Raw genomic sequence first — 6,934 nt, forward strand, 5'->3', positions numbered from 1 at the left:
GACTATTACTGACAGTTATGTGACATGATAAATGTGAAAAAAGGTAATGGATAATTTTTATAGAAAAAATATATGTAATAGAAGAAGCATTTCAAGAAGATATAATGTACTTAAAGTGACATTAGAACTGTTAGGTGTAAGGTGAACAGAAGAATCTTTTGGAAGTGATGGATAGGTCTATGGCATCATTTGTTATGATACCTTCATAAGTGTATACTTATTTCTAAACTGGTCATGTTGTGTACATTAATTATTTACAGGGTTTTTTTTTTTTTTTGCTATTTAAAGAGAAAAATATATCTTTCAACTCCAAAACAAAAAAATTGTGCAAATAGTACGCACACAGACAATTCAGATTGTTTTAAATGAGGATTCTAAGAAAACTCCAGAAAGATAATTTCCATCATTTTAGAAAGGATAAAGATTTTCTAAATTAGCTTATGAAATTAGAATTACTTTTTCACAAATTAAATGAGAATAGCACAGGTTAAAACAAAAAAAGTGGGTGACTATCAAAGTAAAATTTTAAGCAACAAAATCTAAAATTCTATTTCATGAACAAACTATGTTTATCCCAGAAGCATAAGATTTATCAATAAAAGTATTTATCAAAGTAGTTCATAACATTCAAAGATTAAAATAGGAAGAGCTTAAAATTATTTCAACTAATGCTAAAAGTGAATTTTATAAAATTTGTCTATTCATAATAACATTTCTTACCAGCCCAGTAATAGAGGAGATCTCCTTCAACCTGAAAGTACATCTACCAAAAATATTCTGTAAATATTAGTTAAGGAATGTAGGATCGTGTTATTTGAAATAAGAAAAATGAAAAATGCTTTTCATTTTAATTTAATTGGGAAAATTCTAATGAGGCAAATTAGAAAGAAAATAATAAACTGTATCAGGATTTAAAAAAAAAAAGGAAGAAATGAACGCTGTAGTAAGACTCCTACACATGAATAAATTCCATTCTCAGAGTGTTCATAAGTATAATCTGTTCATAAGTCCAAAAAAGTTAGCCTAGGTATCCAACTAACACAATTGGCTATATAGTGCTTGACTGTAAGTTTTATAATATTCACACAAATGATACATTAAAAATAACCATTAAAAATATAGCATTTTTAACCTTACAGTATTAACCTGAAAAGTACAGTAGTACAGTTCAACAGCTGGCATACAGGCGATAGCAGTGAGTGAACAGGCAACTGAATAGAGGAGGGAGAGGATGTGGGGGATGGCAGAACTGAAGAACTGTTAGCAACAAGGGTCAGAGGGCAAGCTGCAATTTCACTCATGCTTGACATTGACGGCACAGGTTTTGGTTCCTTGCTGAAATCAAAAATCCGACCCTCTTGAAAAAATGATCCGGTGATATCTGGTAGTTGCTCTTTTTCTCTCATTGTAGATGACACAGTAGCACTGGATGGCATTCTGAACATCTACTGAGAACTCCATGTGCCTTTCTAAGTCCAGGTCATCTGGCTCAAAAACTAACAGTGCCTTCTCAAATGAAGGGCATTCCCTCACTATTTCCTGAATCACAAATCTCCTCAGTTCTTCAGATAATTCTTCCTCTTGGCCCTCATCGTCCTTTCTCTGAACTGCCAGTTCCATCAGGTAAGTTCCTTGGGTTGCACAGCAAGGAGTTCAGTGAAGTTATTGTCTTGTAGACCTAAGTCCAGCTTCTCACTGAGAGTCATTAAGTTGTTGAAGACCTCTCTGGATTCCTTATATAGCTTCTCAAATCTAAAACTGTTGTAAACAAGCCATGGGCAAAGTATCTTCTGAACCCCAATTTTGGTGATGACTGTAACTTGAAGCCAAGCAAAGTCACTGTTTTCTATGGCCTTGTAGATGTTCTGGCCCTTCTAAAATGGTTGCAATGTTTTTCCTGATTCATCACTTGTCTTTACTGTCTGATGAAAGTGTGACATAAATCCTACTTATTGAAAATCTTTATAATTCCTGGTTCATAGATTGGATGAGTAACAGATGATGAGTGGCAGATGATGGGGAAACAATGGAAATAGTGACAGACTTTATTTTCTTGGGCTCCAAAATCACTGTAGAAGGTGACTGCAGCCATGAAATTAAAAGACACCTGCTCCTTGGAAGAAAAGCTATGACTGACCTAGACAACATGTTAAAAAGCAGAGACATTACTTTGCCGACAAAGGTCTGTCTAGTCAAAGCTATGGTTTTTCCAGTAGTCATGTATGGATGTTACAGTTTCACCATAAAGAAAGCTGAGCACTGAAGAACTGATGCTTTTGAACTGTAGTGTTGGAGAAAACTCTTGAGAGTCCCTTGGACTGCAAGGAAATCCGAGTCAATCTTAAAGAAAATCAGTCCTGAATATTCATTGGAAGAACTGATGCTGAAGCTGAAACTCCAATATTTGGCCACCTGATGCAAAGAACTGACTCACTGCAAGCGATCCTGATGATGGGAAAGATTGAAGGCAGGAGGAGAAGGGGAAACAGAGGCTGAGATGGTAGGATGACATCACCAACTCAATGGACATGAGTTTGAGTAAGCTCTGGGAGTTGGTGATGGACAGGAGGTTTGGTGTGCTGCAGTCTATGGGGTGGCAAAGAGTCAGCACTCAACTGAGCAATTGAACTGAACTGCACTAATTTGACATTGGGATGAAAGTCATCCAAGAATAGGGGTGACACAGAAGATTGCTCTGCAGCAGGAGTGTTTAATAGGACTTCTTTCTCCAACCAATATTTCTCTGCTTCTGGAATAAAGTGGTGGGGAAAAAAAAAAGAAAGAAAAAAACAGTCCTGAAAGATGGCCTGTGTAACCCAGGCTTTGGAGTTACTCTTCCACTCAAGAGGAAGAGAGCCGTTGGCTATCTTTTTAAGGGATTTTGGATTTTCTGAATAGTAAACTAAGAGAAATTTCAGCTTCATATCACTGAAAGCACTGCCACCAAACCACAGAGCAATCTGTCAGTTGCTGCCTGTAGCCTGGCATCAGTTTTCCCTCCTTACTGCTGGAACTTCAGTCTGGCATCCCCTTCCAGTACAGTCCTGCCTCATCCCACATTAAAAACCTGTTTGACTAAATACACACATTCATCATTAATTTCTCGAAGTATTTGAAGAAATTCCTGGGCAGTTACTACACTACACTCCCTACTTTTCCACTTTTACATTGTGAAGTTTGATTCTAGCCTTAAACTGATAAAACCAGCCATGGCTGGCATTAAAAGATGCTTCCTCTGATTGTTTGCCCTGTATCAATACTATATAAAAATATAAACATTAAATAAATATTACATCCTGTATATGTACATGGGATAGATTTTAAAAGTAAGTAATGAATAATGCAAAAGGATATATGGATGAAGCAATGGACATTTCATGGGTAAATGCATACAAAATACAGCACATATATACACTTTGCAAACATGGTAATTAACGTTAGAATAATTTCTTCTGGATAAGAAAGGAGGTGGAAGTAAGTTTATCTGGATTTAGTTATAAATGTAATATTTCATTCAGGTACACACACAATTTTTTCTCAGCATTAAATGATACCCAATTATTTTGTGATGTCTTTTTTGCTAACATGTAATCATCTGCAAGTCTAATTTTTTGTTGAAAATTTGATCAATGTGAAATATATATATATATATATATCACAGTTTAATTGGTGTCTCTTTATAAGTCCTCTTTTTAGCATGTGTATTATAATGTTTGCATGTGAGTTATATTTTATTTACCCTGCTTAGGTGCATTGTATTTCCATATCTAAGGATTCTTTTTTTTTCATCAATTCTGAAAAATTTATAGACATTATCATTTGCACATTGCCTTTTTCATCTTTGTTTTATGGAAATCATATTAGATGTGATTGCACATATGTTCCTGCTCCAGTTTTCACTACTTTCTTTGTTAATGGTTCTTGGAAATGTATCTATTCACATCTGTGCATTGAAACAGATGTTTATTGTATCTTTTTAGACACATGTCTTAGGAGAAGTTTTATGTCATCTAGGCTGTCACTTTTGCAGACTCTTTGCAAAATTTTATTATGTTTAGATAAATTATTAGATGGGAAAGTATTTTTTCTCAGACAAGTATTTTGCTATGTTTAATAGTTTTATATTTCTTGCTTTTTTTCCTGGTAAAATAAACTTAAGCATTCTAAATGTATAAAAATTCTAAAATTCTGGAAGTGAAAATTGTTCTGCTTTATCCATGTATGAAATTTTCAATCATATAGTTAGAAAGTTGGAATAAAATTAAGATATATTAATAGGTTTAATGGGTTTATTTGTCTTATAATTAATCAAAAGTCATCTATCTACTATTTACAGTGTACTTTTCTTGGTGATATAAAGGATACAGTGTTGTAATACTTAATCTCTCTTTTCTCATGAAGTTAGGATTAGGTGAATTGAGTTGACTGAATATATACCAAACTATCTATCTAAACACACACACACACACATATGCACACACAAACACACAAAGAAATTTGTATATGTTGCCTCCATAAAACTAAAGATAAAATGTGCTAGTAATATATTTTAAACTTGTCTTCTATGCTATTTACTGTAGATATATTAATTTATACTTGTGTGCTTAGTCACTCAGTCATGTCCAACTCTTTGCAAACCCAAATACTGTTGCCTGCCAGGCTTCTCTGTCCATGGGGATTCTCCAGGCAAGAATACTGGAGTGGGTTGCCATACCTTCCTCCAGGGGATCTTTCCAACCCAAGGATTGAACCCAGGTATACCTCATTGCAGGCAGATTCTTTACTGTCTGGGCCACCAAGGAAGCCCAATTTATATGTAAAAATTAAAAATACTGATTAAAAATACTGCTTAAGTTGATTTACATTTCTCATTACAAGAATATTTTTCATTCATTTTACATTTAGAAAATGGCATTTTTGTGTGAATTTCTAAGATTGTGATACCAGGAAATTAAGCAACAATAGAGTAGCTAGATTTGTTTTGTAAAACTAATAAATTAGGACAATTTTTACCAAAGATACAGAGGTATAAATGTTTTATTATATACAATTACATTATAGAAATTTGCTATAAAGCTAATCAATTTTTCTTTTAGATGGCATCAAATGTTGATATATTTTAAATTAATACAACCAAGATCCTCATCCTGATGGAAGACCTTTAAAAAAGGACAAAATTTTCTTATATAGAGCATTAGACTTGTCAGGGAAAGATTTTAACTTTGTAACAAATCAGATAAAAAGTAGAGATTTACTGATCTCAAGGGACCCACAGGGTGTTTTAGGTGACTTTTAAAGGTCTTTTTTTGAGTGGAAGATACAGAAGACTAAGAAATAAAGTAAAGAACTGACTGCTCATGAATCACACTAATAAAATTGTAGAGTCAGAATGCATACACATATTCAGATGCACAAAAAGCAGCTCAGCTAATTCCTCCAAGGTGAAATTTCTATATTTCTTTCCTGAAGAAGTACAGATAGCGGAGTGATAAATTGCAGTGCTCTTGGGAATAAGAACAGAGTCCTTGTTCTGTATTCTATCACCAGGTCTTTTAAGAGGTATAAGGATTTGTGCAAGCCCCTGAGCATTTGTCTGTGAATGGATTTCCCCTTTATGATGCTTGCATATAAATCTCAGAAAGAGACAGAGTTATAAGTGTGTGTCATGTATAGATGCCTCTATCTGGCAGTTCAAACCGAAGCAGAATCTTGAGTTTTTCAGGACAGGTATGAATGAGTGGGATTGCCTTCACACTCATACCTCCCACAAACAATCTAACTGGCAAGAACCCATTTCAGTAGCCCAAGAAAGGAATTGCACACATGTTTCTGTTTCACATAATTTTTAGCCTTTTGCTCAATCACTTAAAGAATGGACAGATATCTTCAAATGTTGGGGTTAACACAATTCCATATAATTTTTTTTTTCTGCTTAACCTAATGCTTAAGACCAAAAAAATGTCCATGTAGGCAAAGATATGTTTTTTTCAGTAGTCACGTACATATGTGGGAGTTGGACCATAAAAAAAGACTAGGGGCTGAAGAATCGAAGCTTTCCAACTGTGGTGTTGGAGAAGACTCTTGAAAGTCCCTTGGACTGCAAGGAGATCCAACCAGTCCATCCTAAAGGAAATCAACCCTGATTATTTATTGGAAGGACTGATGCAGAAGCTCCAATACTTTGCCAACCTGATGTGAAGAGCCAGCTCATTGGAAAATACCATGATTCTGGGAAAGACTGAAGGCAGAAAGAGAAAGGGATGACAGAGGATGAGATGGTTGGATGACATCACCAACTCAAGGGACATTAGTTTGAGCAAACTTGGAAACAGTGAAGGACAGGAAAGCCTGACATGCTGCAGTCCATGGGGTTGCAAAAATTGAACACAACTTAACAACTGAATAACAACAAATGTTTAACACATTTACATTGAGGACAAAAAAAAAAATACGGAAAATTACTGTAATGAGTTTGCTTCCAGTAGGTAAAAATGATAATTATGTCTAAGAAAATAAAATAGATCAGTTATTCTCAAAATATTGACTCTAGGAATATGTAACTTTTTAAAATTTATATATATATAAAATCTTATGATTTTGAACTTATTAAAAAATATGAAGCCCACTAGATTGACAAAATTGGTATATTGAAATGTACTCCCCCAAAAAATAGTTATAAGAGTGAAATTGTTTTACATTCTTCCCTTTTAAATGATATCTGGCTTGATGGAAGATATCTGAATTTTTCTTCCTGCCTTTGGAGTCAATCTGTTGAAGTTTGTTGTTTTGGTTGAAGTATGGGGGGGACTTGTAGTCTTTTACAGAAAGGGCAGCAGTATACCAATAGACTTTTTAGCAATTGTGAATATTCTTTGTTAGTACATCCAGGTGGAGAAGTGGGGTGATATTTTTCCTCGCTAACACACTGAAAATA

The sequence above is a fragment of the Bison bison genome, unplaced genomic scaffold, assembly GCF_000754665.1.
Source record: "Bison bison bison isolate TAMUID 2011002044 unplaced genomic scaffold, Bison_UMD1.0 scf7180017864515, whole genome shotgun sequence".
Classification (NCBI taxonomy): domain Eukaryota; kingdom Metazoa; phylum Chordata; class Mammalia; order Artiodactyla; family Bovidae; genus Bison; species Bison bison.